Here is a 16,709-nt window from a genome sequence, read left to right on the forward strand (position 1 = left end):
AATTAAGGGCTCTGGAGGTGCTGTAGCCTATCTCAGTGGTCTTTGGGCAAGAGGCAAGGTAGGCTTTGGATAGGCCGCCAGTTTATTGCAAGGCCACACATTCACACTTAGTCAATTTAGAATCTCGAGTTTACCTAACGTGCATGTCTTCGGTAGAGGGACGAATCCGGTACACCTGGAGAGAACCCACGCAGACGGGGAGAACATGCAAACGCCACAAAGAAACCACCAAGTGGGAAGTGAACGCAGGACCTTCTCAAATTTTTTTTTAAACTTTCACTTTTCTTGCTCTGTGTGCTTCTTACACTGTGTGCTGCTATTCAACACTGCTGGAACCTCAATTTCTCCGAGGGAGTCTTCCCAAGGGATTAACAAAGTTCTATCTAATCTAATCTTTAAAAAAATCATTAAGGTGTTAGATCTAGAGTACAGTTTTATTGGTTCTTTTCTAGCGATCTTTCAGGACTACAAATTTTTAAATTAACCCTAATGATAAGTCTTATATAAAGGTGAAAGATTGACTTTGTGTGTGTGTTTAATTCATGAGTAGTCATACTGTGGTGCTCTGCCTACATCATGACCAAGTCGTAAATGGGTAAAGTGATGGAGGCCGGGCCCTGTGTGACTTGGGCGAGGTGAACAAAGCCTCAACATGACCCCATTTCAGTGTATTTAATTAACAAAGCTAACAGGCTGTCCTTGGTTCTGGTGTCTTATTAAAGTATGTTTTGTAGATTTGGCAGTGCTTTTCTTGATGGATGGCTTAGGTGGGATGTTGGTATTAAAAATTTTGCCCAGATTATTGTCTCACTAACCATTAAGCATCAGGGTTATTGTGGAGTGTGGAGAATGTCAGCTACATTATAAGACATACCTGCTAATAGCACTAACATAAAAAAATAACGAAATTTTACTCTGTGGAAAAACTGCAGCACACACTTGTAATCCATTCGGGCAATTAACCACACAACAAACCATATTATTTCCAATATTTGTAGTAAAAAATGCTCCATGATGTAGCAATAATAATAATAATAATTTATGGATCTCATGCATTCGTTATCATCTTCAGGAAACTAAGCAGCAATTCAAAATGAATAACTTTGTGTTAGTTGTAAGTTTGTCAGGCGGGGTGCTCTGGGGCTGTGCGTTCCCATGCTGTGAGCAGGAACCTAAACATAGCGACAGGGACAGCCCTCCTGTAGCACGCACAGATATCTGTCGTCATGTCCGACCCTGAACTGTGAGTTATTGCTCCTTATCAATGACATGAAGTCAGAACACTTGTATGTGTTCCTCTGCAGCTGTTGATTAGACACTTAAGGCTCTGACTCAGACTCGGGGTATACATGCACACACTTCTATAATCCTCTACGTGCACAACTCTGTTTGTGCATGTGCCATCTCTGTGAATGGCTGCACGTGTCCGATTGACCTCGAGGCTGATCTTTTTTTTTTTTTTTTTTCCTTTTTTTTCAGGCCTGTATGGCTAAACGCTGAGCATAGCTTTTGCAGAGTAAGGCCGACTTAACTGTGCAGCTCATCATAACAAGTGCTTTAAAGCCATGTTTATTCAAAGGAATGGGTGTCTCTAGTGCAGGTGCAGTTTGCACAGATGTAACATGTTTATTTTTGGTCATCGCCTGACTTTAAAGATGTGAAACTGTTGCAATAAATTGTCTAAAAATAGAAATGAGTAAGTAACACAGTGTTCTCTCAAAGTCTCAGAAAGCTTTTATTGAGAACAATCCATCCAGATCACACACAATTAGACCAGTTTGTTTAAATACCATGGATGGAACAATAATTAAATGTCTGAAACTGTTTTGTTTTTTACTTTTTGTTATAGCCAAGGCATGAGCATAGTCATGCTCTGTATGTCCTGTACACACAGCCGTAATGTCCCACACAGCCTCTGATATGTGCATCTGTGTTTTGCGGACAAAGCGTGACAAATCGATCAAAGTAAAGATCAGGTGTCACACTAAAATGTACTTTGTGCTCAGTGCAGAATAGTGCAGAACTGTGGTCCAACTGTTACACTTGGAGACATTTTTTGTTAAAGAAACAAGCACAAAATAAACAGTTAACTCTTTAAATATGGTCGACATTTATAGTGAATGTTTTTTTTATTCTGTCCAAGGAGGCAGCTGCCTCTCTGCTGCTGTTACAGCCTGTCAAGTGCAATAAATGAATGCCAAGGTTTGCACTCAATATAGGCTCTTTCAGCATCCACTAAATGTCTTTTTGTCATTTAGAAATTGTTTCTTGTGCAAACTTCACTTGTTTGCATGTTCCGTCCTAAAAGTTTGTGTACTTAGGTGGTCAAACCCCAAATTTCAAATTCATGAAGGCAAACATAGCTAAATTTTGCACATTTGAAAGATGCAGTTGTGCATAAATCAACATGCACTTTTTTGTGCATGTTTTTATTGAGCCTGTATGACGTGATCCAGTGAATGAAAATATATTTTTCATGGTTGTCATAGGGCTCAACAGAATAGAATAGTCTTTATTGTCGTTGTACAGGAGGTACAACAAAATCGGAGGAACCTACAGGAGGCTGGTGTCAACTGCTGATATTAATTCTACAAAACTATACACCAGTATGAAAACATAAAAAAAAAAGTGGTTTGACTCAACGAGGCGGCTGATTAGTCTGTGATGTGTGGTTATAATTCAAAGAGGAGAGCTTCACGTTTCAGTCAGAGGAAAGGAGGCTTTGGAGTGCATGCTTGTTGAATTCCAACAATGTTCCAGTCTAGACTGACCACCAGGAGGTTCTTTGTGTGTTTGTGTTTCTGGCTGGAGAAGAGCTCTGCTATTTCAAGTAGTAACCTGGAATGTTCTCTCCATCCCTCTGAATCATTCCAAAACCACCACTGTTGCTGTCGGAGACACACCACTGCTCGATGATAACAAAGACTGCCCAGCTCTAACCTATATCTTCTCTAAACATAACAGCCAAGGACACCTTTGCTCACACAGGCATGCGTATATGCAAACTAAAACCGAACTATTCAAGTCCTTATAAGGGAAAATCGCAGGTTGGTTTAAGAATGAATCTGTTTCGCAGTGTCCTAGATGGATTTTGGTATTTGTGACTGGGAAAAACATCAGCTCTGCAGAAAGGACATCCTTGAGTTTTTGTTTTCTCTCCTTCCCTGCATGCATGCTGTGGCTCTGACTGACTGGCTGCTGGTCTTATGTAAAAACCAGATTCCATGCTTATATGTATGTATATATATTTTCCACCTCAGTTTTTGTAAATAATTCAGCAGATCCTGATGAAATTAATGTGGTCAGACCAAAGTTGTAAGTGTACAGTGTTCTTCATTATTAATGTTGGGAAATAGCAGCAGAGATGTAATGATGGAACTGTTTCTCATACCGGTGCCTGACCTCGGGTCATTGGTGTCAGTTATCAGGTACTGTGATTCAGATTACTGTTATTGTGGACAGAGAAGTAGCGTGAGCTGGGTGAGCAGACAGACCTTTTGATATATTAATTATAGAACATGGCTTCAATGAATACCAGGTATTATTAGGGTTGGGCAGTCGGATGATTGCACTTCCCCATCACTGATGGCTGACTGAAGGTACAGTCACATTAGCAACAAAAAACAGAGGCAAAGCACCGACTTGTTGTTCATTTTCAATCTGAGTGGGCGTTTTGCAGCATCATGGCAAGAGACAAAGGTCACTCTGCCACCAGCTAGGCAGGGCCAAAATACACCCAAAGTCTACTTTATGCAAATACCGAGTGACACAACAGAGTGACCGCCAATCCGAGTGAGCAGGCAGCATGACGTCGGCTGGTTGTTAGCTTGAACAAAATCATCAAAAGTGACGGGAAATGCTCTGAAACAGCTGTGTTTCTGTATAAATCTGATCTTTCTCATATAATTTGTAAAGGTTAACAAGAAATAAACACTTGTAAATCTAAAAATGCTGTTTTTGTAACCACATAACACCTCTGAAATGATTTCCAAGACATCTTACGGAGATGTAGTGTGCAAGCTTCTGGGAACCGAGCAAACTGCTTCTCACCCTCATTTGTGGCTGATCTGACCTACCATAATGACGTGAAGCTATCGTTTTGATGCCATGAGTTCCCCCCACCCCAAAACACACACACACACACACACACACACACACACACACACACACACACACACACACACACACACACACACACACACACACACACACACACACACACACACACACACACACACACACACACACAATATACATTTATTTGGCCATTGTGAGTCATATGCAGACTGAGCTAAAGCAGCCAGTTCAAGCCTGCTCTGGCAGTGTGCCTTGGTGTTCTGCATGCTCACATCAAAGCCCTGCTGCTGTTGTGTTAAGTTTAAAACACTTCTATTGTTGAGAACATTCAGGAAAAGCATTAGGAGCAACTGTAGCATTATATAACTTTGATTTAGCACAGCAAATTAATGCTGCTCAAGAATCTGTCAAAAGCCTTTAAACCAAAATCCAACATGCAAAACGATATCAAAATAATTGCACTCATACCTGTGCATCCCTTAAATAGGGAGGCGTAATGTCATGATTGTTCCAAACGTTAACTGTATTGTCTGGTTACTCTTTAATCAATATTTTATTATTATTATTATTATTATTGTTATTATTATTTTTAATACAAGTCATTTTAGTGTGTGTGTGTCGGTGCACACCTGAGCTCTCAGCTGTGTAGTTAATCACATCCACCAGTAGTCATTCAATAAACCCAACTCACACCACAGTTGCCCCACAATGCCCCCTTCTGCTCTTTATGTGCCTGAGGGAGAAGCATGCAACACACACTCAGCTTGATTAGCTAACCTAATGCATCCACTTGTTTGTGTTGTGTGGGCCGCTGAAGAGGAGGTACTGCTGGCCCACTACCACCAGAGGGCGCCCTGCTTGGAGTGCGGGCTCCAAGCACGAGAGGGCGCCAGACCCAGAGGAGGTGACAGCTGTCACTCATTACTCCAGCTGTCACTCATCTACACCACCATATAAGCCGGACTGCAACTCCACCTCCCCGCCGAGAAATCGACTACCAGTACTAAGGTAATTTTCTCTGCTGACTTATACGTTGAATAGTAATCTGAACTTCTGTTGCAGCCGTTTTCCTGGTGCTTTCCTTGTCTGGAGGATTGGCGTTTGGTGTGACAGTGACGGCTTCACCTCGCACCCCGTCCCAGATAAGTGGTTGATCAGGAGCTGCACGAGTGTGTGTGATTTGGAGGTGGAGGTGCTCCCTCCTAACGGTGTCTGGACTGTTAATTACTGAGTGTGCGGACTCACACTCACACATCATCTTTCTGTTTTCTGCCAGCAGTACCAGGGTCGACAGCCGAAGACAGAGGCCACCTGGGGACTCGGGACTTGGCGGCTCCGGTGTTCTTCAGGCCGTTGGTGGTGGAGGCCGTGTGGGACGCGGCTTCTCTCTCGTCGGGCGTCTTCTATCTTCGAGCCTGCCCACACGTCACCTGGTGTTTATTGACTGTGAACATTAAGACACGTTTCGTTGTGTAATATCACAACATTAAATTGTTACCTTTTGGCTTACTCGTTGTCCGTTCATTTGCGCCCCCTGTTGTGGGTCCGTGCTACGACACCTTCCCAACAGTTTGTATTCCAAGAACATTCCAAAAAGCAAAGAGCCATATAATTGCTTTCTGCACTTAGTGCCACAGCGTGCGTAATCTCACAAGTGCTGCCCCCCTTCTTTTTAAAAATCTTCTCTTTTTTCCTCTAAAGTCCTTGTACTGTAAATCCTCACATAAGTAGACCTGCATGAAACAATATGCTAGCTACAGATGAGCTCCAACCCAAGTCCATTAACCACAAGTATTGACCATAATTAAGTACAATTCTGTCAGAGATTGCACTCCTTTGCAATTGTCAAACTGTTTCAGAATTTTTTTTATTTGGGATTAACATGATTACATGGCTGTAACTAGGGGTGTGCATATTAAAATGCACATTGTAGTGTTTTTGCTCATTAAGCTTTGATAACAGGGGAAATACAGTTGGGTCCATAAGTATTTGAACAGTACCATCACTTTTGCAATTTTTTTCTCTATATAATACAACATTGGCGTTTAAATGAAACAGTCAAGATGCCAGATGTATTTGTAGTGTAGACTATTTTCCTTCAAGGGGTTGAACAAAAATATTTCATTAACCATTTAGAAATTACAGCCATTGACAGCATGGTGGACACTCTCCAATCACAGCCACAGAAGCCTACAGCACCTTCAGAGTTGAGTGCTGGGTGTTGGTGGCTTTCCTCACTACTCAGCCTCTTGCACGGTCACTCAATTTTAGAGAGCTTCCGACTCCACAGATTTACCATACAGTGCCATCGTGCTTGTATTTTTTAATTATGGATGTCTTATCTCCTGACTTAAGAAAACTGGTTGTAAAAGTGATTTTTGTTTTTACATTAATGTTTGTCCAATTATTTGTGGGCTCTAAACATGGAGGAACTGTGCATAAAAAAATGGCTGTAATTCCAAAATGGTTGTGATATTTTTGTTAAATCTGTTGAATTAAGGCTGCAAATCGATGCAACAAGAACACTGGGATTGCTTCAGTCCATTGTGGTGGTGTACAGAGATAAAGGGTGAGTTCTTATTACTGAGCTTCAGGGATGTGCTAGTTAAAGTTGCACACATGTGGGTCCCACTGCATGATGAGGCAGGGTGATTAGTTCCTTTCCTCGTTGCCTGTATACCTTTGCCAATTATTTGTCAGGTACCCCTTTTACTGCTGGGTGGGGAGAAGGGGGGCATTCGGTGCAAGTCCCAACCAGAAATGTGGCACAGAGGTACTTTTACAAAAACTGTCAGTGTCTACATACTTAGACATGACTCTTAAATTACAAAAACCATACTGTAAATCTGCATTGCAGTCTTCTTCACAATAATCACATTATGACCTTTTTCTTCAAATTGCACAGCCCTACTTCAGATAATGACTCATCTGGTCACAAATTCTTCTAACATATCCCACACTGCCATCACGGTCCCCTTTCTCAGGTCCTTATCAAGCCTCGAATTTCATGAGGCTGTGCTCAATGAATACTCTGAATAATATTCATAGTACGCTTTGAGAAGAATCTCCTCCGCCTGTGAATACTGGTGACACCAGTACATTCCCTAGCAGCCATCAGGGTGTTATCATTGAAGAACTCAAATTGCATTTCAGTTTTTTGTTGTGTCCATGACTGCACATCCTCCAGATTGCCTACACTGTGCAAAAGTCTGATCCTGAAGTTGAGTGACTGAGCAGATAGCAGTCTGTGTGACTTTAACTGAATCCTTAGGGATCCTATAACAAGTCTGTTTACCAACTGGGCACTTTTTTTTGCAATATTTTATCAGTTTTGAAATTTACAAAGAACAAAAGAAACTGACATACACACAAGTCCCACTCCTTCCCTCCTTCCCCTGCTCACTTGAGAAAATAAAATTTAAAATAGGACACTAAGTAATAAATAATAATTATTATTATGCTCCAAAGAAAAGACAGCTGCTCTAATTTTGAAACAAAAAAGACATGACATATCTTTAGTAGGGCCAAATGATTTACAGAGTTGTACCTGTATAATCTAAGTAAGGTCACCAGATTTTAAGAAAGGTTTTGTATGACTTTCTCAAACTCTGTTATTTTTTCTAACGGCACACAATTATTCAATTCAGCATTCCATTTTGTTGGGGACGGGGGAATCAGACTTCCGTGTAACAGTAATACATTTTCTAGCCACTGCCAAAGTTATTTCTAGAAATTTAGTTTGGAACTTGTTTAATGAAAATTCAGTAAGTTATATCTTATATATTATATTCCACTTCTAAGGTTGAACTATGCTAGTATACTAAGGTACGAGGTCTGTCAATAAAGTAACGGTCCTTTTTATTTTTTTCAAAAACTATATGGATTTCATTCATATGTTTTTACGTCAGACAAGCTTGAACCCTCGTGCGCATGCGTGAGTTTTTCCATGCCTGTCGGTGACGTCATTCGCCTGTGAGCATGCCTTGTGGAAGGAGTGGTCCCGCCCCCTTGTCGGATTTTCATTGTCTGGAAATGGTGGAATGATTTGGACTTTTTTTCCATCAGAATTTTTTCAGAAGCTGTTAGAGACTGGCACCTGGAAACCATTTGAAAAATGTATCTGGCTTTCGGTGAAAATTTTACAGGCTTCACAGAGAATAAGGACTGTTACTACAGCTTTAAGGATGGCTTTAAGGATGCTCAGCGCGCCGCGCTCCCAGCTGCAACGACGAGGCAGAAAACGCCAGATCATTTCTAAGCTGATGGCTCTGTAGATACGAGACTGTCGTGTGCACTTTCTCTGGTTATCACAAGAGCTGGACATCAGCCATTTTCCAGCAGATTTCACTTTTAACATATTAACATGATCTGGCGTTTTCTGCCTCATCGTCGCAGCTCGGAGCGCGGCGCGCCGAGCATCCTTAAAGCAGTCCTTAAAGCTGTCCTTAAAGCTGTAGTAACAGTCCTTATTCTCTGTGAAGCCTGTAAAATTTTCACCGAAAGCCAGATAAATTTTTCAAATGGTTTCCAGGTGCCAGTCTCTAACAGCTTCTGAAAAAATTCTGATGGAAAAAGTCCAATTCATTCCGCCATTTCCAGACAATGAAAATCTGACGAGGGGGCGGGACCACTCCTTCCACAAGGCGTGCTCACAGGTGAATGACGTCACCGACAGGTGTGGAAAAACTCACGCATGCGCACAAGGGTTCAAGCTTGTCTGACGTAAAAACATATGAATCAAATCCATATAGTTTAAAAAAAAATAAAAAGGACCGTTACTTTATTGACAGACCTCATATATCTAAAAAGGAAGAGTAAAATAGAAGAGTAGAAAAGGGTAGAGTAGAGCCACTTAGGTGCCTGGTCTTGAGAAACAGGGATGGTAGGTTGAAAAGCTTTTTTATCGCATGGGAACTCTCCCTACCCACCCAAGCGGCTCAAGAAAAAGTATATATAATAATAAATAATAAGACATAAGAAAGATAAGACATCATATATATAACTATATTTAAATATTAAGGGTAATAAACAACATATACAATAAATATGGTACTATATAATATACAAGAGTAGGTATTAAATCCTAAGTATTAATACAGGAGGAGATTTGGTCATGGCCATTTGTATTTTATCATAGAAACAGAAGCTATGATGTAATGTGTATTGTTAATTATCTAAAGTAACTCTGCTATCATACTATAGGAAAATACAACGCATAATCTATATGCTATCAAATGGAAACCTAAGAACTAAGGTACTATATGTTGATATCTTTAAAAAGAACATAAACTGCTGAATGCTAATGGTTCTTTAATTTTTGTAAAATTTCCAATTAAACAAAGTTCTGGATCCATCTGAATTGAAATCTTGGTCATGTAAGACAGGGTGTTGCATAAGTCGAGCCAGAAATGTCTGATTTTAACACATGACCAAGTACAATATACAAAAGAGCCAATTTCTGTTGCACATCGAAACATACATTAGAAAGTTCAGGCTTAGACCTGGAGTCACGTACAACTGGTGAAGAAAATTATAATGGATAAGTCTGTACCGTGAATTTGTTGTGGTTGACGTGCTGTCCTGACATAAATTAGACCACAGGTCCTCTTCAATTGTAATGTTTAAGTCTGATTCCCACCTTATTTTAAATTTATACAATGCTGGTTTAGGACATTCTTTTATCAACACAGAATACACTTTAGAGATGAGTTTACAAGACACATTATTATATAATAGTTTTTTGAGCTCCGTAAGTTAGGTAGTGCCATATTTTTGCACAAAGTGCTGCCAAGGAATGACCATAATTGAAGATAGCAGAAGAAAGTTTTGTCTGAGAGGTTGTATTTGTCTTTCAGTTGTTGAAAAGGCATCAAAGTTCCTTCCTCAAAGCAGTCCTCCGGGATATGTATTGCATTTTGATGCCAGGTGTCCAGGATCTTGTTGTTTACAGTCAATGGAGTGAGATGATTTTGTTTCAGGGGTGACTTTGGGGACAGTCCAATTTTTTTGTCCAAAACATTTATGTATGTCGTACCATAATTTAATGAGATGTAACAGAGTTGGATTGTCACTTACTTTAGACAAAGTTTTTGAATCGTACTTATAAACAAAATCACAATAAGAATCATCTTTCAAAGACTGAAACGCAATTTGAACCCAAGAAGGAACAGTTGTACCTTCAAATAAGGAAGAAATAAATTGCATTTGAGTGGCAAAGTATAATTTTTTTAAAATTGGGTAGTTGAAGCCCTCCTGGTTTATAATCCCAAGATAACATTTTTAAAAAATTTTTAAAATTGGGTAGTTGAAGCCCTCCTGGCTTATAATCCCAAGATAACATTTTTTAAGACCTCCTAGCCCCTTTACCATTCCATATGAACTGTCTCACAGCTTTGTTAAGAGATTTAAAGAAAGCTTGGAGTGATTGAAAGAGATACTGCATCCTCAGTAGGATGTTCATTTTAATGCAGTTAATTCTTCCAATCAAGGTAGGCTAGACCATCTGTGCAGGTCTTCTTCAGTTTTTTTTAATAAGTCGGGTATAAATCAATTTATAGAGATTTTTAAGGTTGCCAAAGTTATGCACAAGTATTTTACGCTTGAAGCCATTTAAATGCAGAAATTAATTTACATGCCGAATAAGATGTAAGTGGAATAATTTCACTTTTATCTTAATTGACTTTATAGCCTGAAATCATTCCATATGAATCAAGTAAATGTTGTAGCTGAATAAGGGATTGGGATGGTTGGGATGGGATGTTATATACAGCATATCATCAGCTAATAAGTTAATTTTGTGGACTGTCTGATCAACCACAAAGCCCTTTATGGCCAGATACTGTCTGATTGCCTCTGCCAGAGGTTCGATTGCGAGTAGGAACAAACTTGGAGATAAAGGGCAGCCCTGGGGGGGGCGATCTATTCAAGGGAAATGCTGAGGATATCTGCCCATTAGCTGTAATTTGTGCTTTTGATTTATAATAGTTTTCTTACCCAATCAATAAAATTTTCCCCAAATCCAAATTTTTCCAATACCTTGAACAGGTAGGGCCACTCCAGCCCATCGATGGCATTCTCCGCGTCCAATGCCACAGCCACAGTTGGGTCAGCTTTAGATTTAGCATGGTGAATTATGTTGAACAATCTGCACAGGTTATTGCCTGATGTGCGTTTCTTGATAAATCCACTTTGATCTGGATTAATTATTTTTGGAAGAATATTACTAAGTCTGTTTGCTAACTATTTGGAAATCAATTTATAATCTGTGTTAAGTAGTGAAATCTGCCTGTAAGACGCACATTTCAATGAGTCTATTTTTCTTGTGTATAACTGTGATTATGGCAGTTGTAAAAGATTCGGGCAATGTATGTGTTTTAGCTGATTGTCAGAGTTGAGCCTGGTGCTAGAGAACAACTCAAATTATTGCAGAGAATAACCACACATAAACACTGAATTTCTTTCCTGATCAGGGAGAGCCAGCATGACCCCTCGTCACTGTCCGTCAGTCAGCTCTGAAGGGCCCGCCCACTCAGCTCCTGAATTTATTTGCACACAGACATACACTCAACGAAAATATAAACGCAACACTTTTGGTTTTGCTCCCATTTTGTATGAGATGAACTCAAAGATCTAAAACTTTTTCCACATACACAATATCACCATTTCCCTCAAATATTGTTCACAAACCAGTCTAAATCTGTGATAGTGAGCACTTCTCCTTTGCTGAGATAATCCATCCCACCTCACAGGTGTACCATATCAAGATGCTGATTAGACACCATGATTAGTGCACAGGTGTGCCTTAGACTGTCCACAATAAAAGGCCACTCTGAAAGGTGCAGTTTTGTTTTATTGGGGGGGATACCAGTCAGTATCTGGTGTGACCACCATTTGCTTCATGCAGTGCAACACATCTCCTTCGCATAGAGTTGATCAGGTTGTCAATTGTGGCCTGTGGAATGCTGGTCCACTCCTCTTCAATGGCTGTGCGAAGTTGCTGGATATTGGCAGGAACTGGTACACGCTGTCGTATACGCCGGTCCAGAGCATCCCAAACATGCTCAATGGGTGACATGTCCGGTGAGTATGCCGGCCATGCAAGAACTGGGACATTTTCAGCTTCCAAGAATTGTGTACAGATCCTTGCAACATGGGGCCGTGCATTATCCTGCTGCAACATGAGGTGATGTTCTTGGATGTATGGCACAACAATGGGCCTCAGGATCTCGTCATGGTATCTCTGTGCATTCAAAATGCCATTAATAAAATGCACCTGTGTTCTTCGTCCATAACAGACGCCTGCCCATACCATAACCCCACCGCCACTATGGGCCACTCGATCCACAACATTGACATCAGAAAACCGCTCACCCACACGACGCCACACACGCTGTCTGCCATCTGCCCTGAACAGTGTGAACCGGGATTCATCCGTGAAGAGAACACCTCTCCAACGTACCAAACGCCAGCGAATGTGAGCATTTGCCCACTCAAGTCAGTTACGACGACGAACTGGAGTCAGTTCGAGACCCCGATGAGGATGACGAGCATGCAGATGAGCTTCCCTGAGACGGTTTCTGACAGTTTGTGCAGGAATTCTTTGGTTATGCAAACCGATTGTTTCAGCAGCTGTCCGAGTGGCTGGTCTCAGACGATCTTGGAGGTGAACATGCTGGATGTGGAGGTCCTGGGCTGGTGTGGTTACACGTGGTCTGTGGTTGTGAGGCTGGTTGGATGTACTGCCAAATTATCTGAAACGCCTTTGGAGACGGCTTATAGTAGAGAAATGAACATTCAATGCACGAGCAACAGCTCTGGTTGACATTCCTGCTGTCAGCATGCCAATTGCACGCTCCCTCAAATCTTGTGACATCTGTGGCATTGTGCTGTGTGATTAAACTGCACCTTTCAGAGTGGCCTTTTATTGTGGGCAGTCTAAGGCACACCTGTGCACTAATCATGGTGTCTAATCAGCATCTTGATATGGCACACCTGTGAGGTGGGATGGATTATCTCAGCAAAGGAGAAGTGCTCACTATCACAGATTTAGACTGGTTTGTGAACAATATTTGAGGGAAATGGTGATATTGTGTATGTGGAAAAAGTTTTAGATCTTTGAGTTCATCTCATACAAAATGGGAGCAAAACCAAAAGTGTTGCATTTATATTTTTGTTGAGTGTGTTACAAAACAATATACAAGGCACAGCTGCGTTTCTTCAGTCAATTCATATTTGTATCACTTTGCACCTGGAAGGCGCCTTGTGGTCTTGCTCAGACAGATAGTAATTGTTCTTCAAATTGAAACATTACAGCGCCAGCCTCAAACTAGTCTACAGGCTGTGTTATTCTCTGCTCAAGGCCAAAATATTAATCTGTGTTCAGCAAAAACATAGCTCTAGCAAAACAGTCTACACATTCATTCACCAACAAATGTTACTTTTCTCATGGGAGCAGTTGTAATAATTACTTCAACAGTTCAGTGTATATTTCTGCTTTGACAATGAGTGATTATTTAGAAGAATAATGGTGCATGAACTCTTACACATGCATATATGTATATATGGAAAATAGAGAACAGAATCAAAAACAAAATCAAAGGCAGTTCATCAAAATAAAGACAAAGACATTAATATTTGATAATAATATTGACAATATATAGAAAACCCTATCACTGATAAATTAATTATGTCCATAATCAAAGGAATGAGCTTTAAATTCTTTATAAAATTCAGGAGGGAATCCATCCTCTCCAGGTGCTTTGTTAGACGGCAGTGAACACAAGGTTTTGTTTATTTCTGCTTGTGTGAAGGGGAGCTTTTTCATCAATTTTCGAGAGTTCATTTGTGGATAAAAAGTTGTCAATGTATCTCAAATCATCTGGGAATTCTGATTTGTATAATTTGGAATAAAATGTTTTAAATGTATTGTTTATCTCAATCGGGTTATATGAGATTGTTCTCATTTCAGTTTCAATAGCATTAATTGTCCTTCTGCTTTCCTCTGCCTTCAGTTGCCGTGACAAAATGTTATGTGCCTTCTCTCCCTATTCATAATATCTTTGTTTAGTTTTTAAAATAGCTCATTCAATTTTGTAGGTATTTAATGTGTTATGCTGAAGTTTTTTTCTGGACTGGTAGGTGTCGTCTGAACCATTTCTTTGAAATTCTTTTTCCAACTGTGAAATGTCTTTTTCAAGATTTTCAATGTCTTCTGTATATTTCTTTTTTAGACCTTTGGTACAGGAAATAATTTGTCAACTTAGGTAAGCTTTTAGTGTATCCCACAAAATAAAACAATTTGGAGAGTCGGCACTGTTTGTTTCACAGAAAAACTTGATTTGATCTCTTACAAATGTACAAAAGTCAGTTCTCTGAAGGAGGGTGGGGTTTAGACACCAACTATAGGTATTTCTTGGTACATCCGGAAACAGAATGGACAAAGTTAATGGTGAGTGATCTGACATAATTCTGGATAAATATTCGGATTCCAATACTCTATGGAATAACATCAAAAATAAATCAATTCTAGAATGGGAAACATGGAGGGATGAATAAAAGTATATAATCACGCATTTGAGGGTGCGTCTGTCTCCCAATATCCATTAGGTTTAAATCTTTCATAAATGTTTGAGTGGTAATAGCTGCTTTTGATCTGGTAATAGTTTTAGATGATTTGTCCAAAGTAGGGTCTAAACAAAAGTTGAAATCGCCCCCTATTAGTACATTGTATTGTCCACCTGCAACCTTTAGAAAAATATCTTGCATAAATGTTGCATCATCATAATTAGACGCGTATAAATTGAGGAGGGACCATTTTTCTGAAAATATTTTACGATTAATCAGGACATAGCGCCCTGATGGATCAATAGTAGTGTCAGTAATTTCCAAAGGTGTGTTCTTGTTCACCAAAATGGCCACTCCTCTTGCTTTTGAATTAAATGATGAAGATATCACCTGTCCAACCCACTCTCGTTTTAATTTTTTGTGTTCTTGGGGGGTAAGGTGAGTTTCTTGGAAGCTATGTCTATTTTTAGCTTTTTCAGATATGCCAAAATCCTTTTTCTTTTAATTGGCCTGTTTAAACCATTAACATTAAAACTAACAAACTTCAATATTCTGTCCATTAAAATCTGCTGGTATATAAGCTTTGATAGCAGATAAACATAGGATCTAAATACAATGAGTTAGTGGAGCATTGTACATAAAAACAAACAGATAATGTCCCCGAAACAAAAAAACAGTGGGCACAAAACCCTGTAGCACCATCCCCAAACGTATGGCACAATTCCCTTCATCTGGAGTGGTCTTATTCGTGAACTTCTATTTTACCAATTACCCCCTGGGGGCTCTCCATGCAGGTAATGTCAGTTGACAAAACTTAAACACTCTCAACTTAGTAACATGTTGATATGCCCTGATGCCTTAGTGATCATAAAACTAATGAGTATAATAAAAAGTTATTAACATACTTAAAAGCAGCTCACTTGATGGCGGTAACAAAATAGAATTTGACTCTCCGTCTTATTCCAGAGTGTCCACAAAGTATTTCCACTTTCCATCCGGGAGCTTTATCCTCGGTGTTGCAGGATGCAGTAGAGAATGCTCTATGCCCATAGACCGTAATTTCTTCTTCACCTGGTCATATTCCTTTCGTTGCTTCACCAGGCTGGTGCTGAGGTCAGGGAAGAACATCACCGGCTCATCCTCAAATAAGATTGGACCTTTGTTTTCTTTGGCTAGCTTGGAGGCGATGCGTAGTGTATTCTCTCAGTCCTGGTAGTTCAGCAGGCATACCAGTACAGCCCTTGGCTTCTTGTCTCCAGATCGTCTGGGCATGAGGGTCCGGCGTGCCCGCTCTATCTTCAGAGGCTCAGTGAAGTGTTCACGGCCCAGGAGATTTGGCAGCCAGTTAGTAAAGAATGACACTGGCTTGTTTCCCTCACAGCCCTCATGTAATTCACAATGCGAATGTTGTTGAGCCTACTGAAATTCTCTAGCGGCTCTGCTTTCTCCAACAAAAGCGTATTATCTTTGGTTAGCTTTTGCACCTCCGCGCTCATTTCAGCTAACTGGTCCTCCACTGTTCCGAGGTGGTCCTCTGCCTTGGTGACGCGGGATGAGAGAACGTCAAGCAAGCCCTTCAGTCCTGTTATGGACTCGTTAATCTCTGCTGTTCTTATGTCCATCTTATTGGACATAAGAACGCCTGCAATGCTTGAATGCATTGTTTTCTAATTACCATAGTACTACATTCACACACAGGCACATGCAACACTATGTTTTACAAATAGTCATGTGTAAAAAAATCTACCAAAACAGCTTTGTCACTACCCAAGCATTGTAGAGAAGCTTGAATCTTCGACTGGACTGGGTTGCTTGACGTGAGACTCACGTCAAGCAACCCAGTCCAGTCAAAGATTCAAGCTTCTCTACTATGGAAACCACCTGGACAACTGAGAGCCTACACAGAAATACCCAAGCATTATTATATTCTTTTGCCAGGCTATAATGTATTAATGTCTGTGATCCCAAAACATTGCATCACGAAAGTACTTTAAAGAGTATTTAAGGCTGCATCTGACTCATTTGGCTGTGGCTTGAAATTATGCACGGGCCTACGGGAATGAGCCGCG

At 40.3% G+C, this 16,709-nt stretch overlaps 1 protein-coding gene and 1 long non-coding RNA gene across 3 annotated transcripts in view; both read left to right on the top strand.

The window, feature by feature from the left end:
- Positions 1–16,709, top strand: part of ddah1 (dimethylarginine dimethylaminohydrolase 1) — a 185,241-nt gene that overhangs the window by 65,766 nt on the left and 102,766 nt on the right. The gene's annotated exons all lie outside the window — the stretch shown is intronic.
- On the top strand, positions 1,873–10,962 carry LOC117518408. Its single transcript, XR_004562976.1, has 3 exons — positions 1,873–2,058; positions 7,231–7,236; positions 10,952–10,962. It is a non-coding gene; the product is annotated as an uncharacterized LOC117518408 (long non-coding RNA).

The sequence above is a fragment of the Thalassophryne amazonica genome, chromosome 10 (genome assembly GCF_902500255.1).
Source record: "Thalassophryne amazonica chromosome 10, fThaAma1.1, whole genome shotgun sequence".
In the NCBI taxonomy this organism is placed as follows: Eukaryota; Metazoa; Chordata; class Actinopteri; order Batrachoidiformes; family Batrachoididae; genus Thalassophryne; species Thalassophryne amazonica.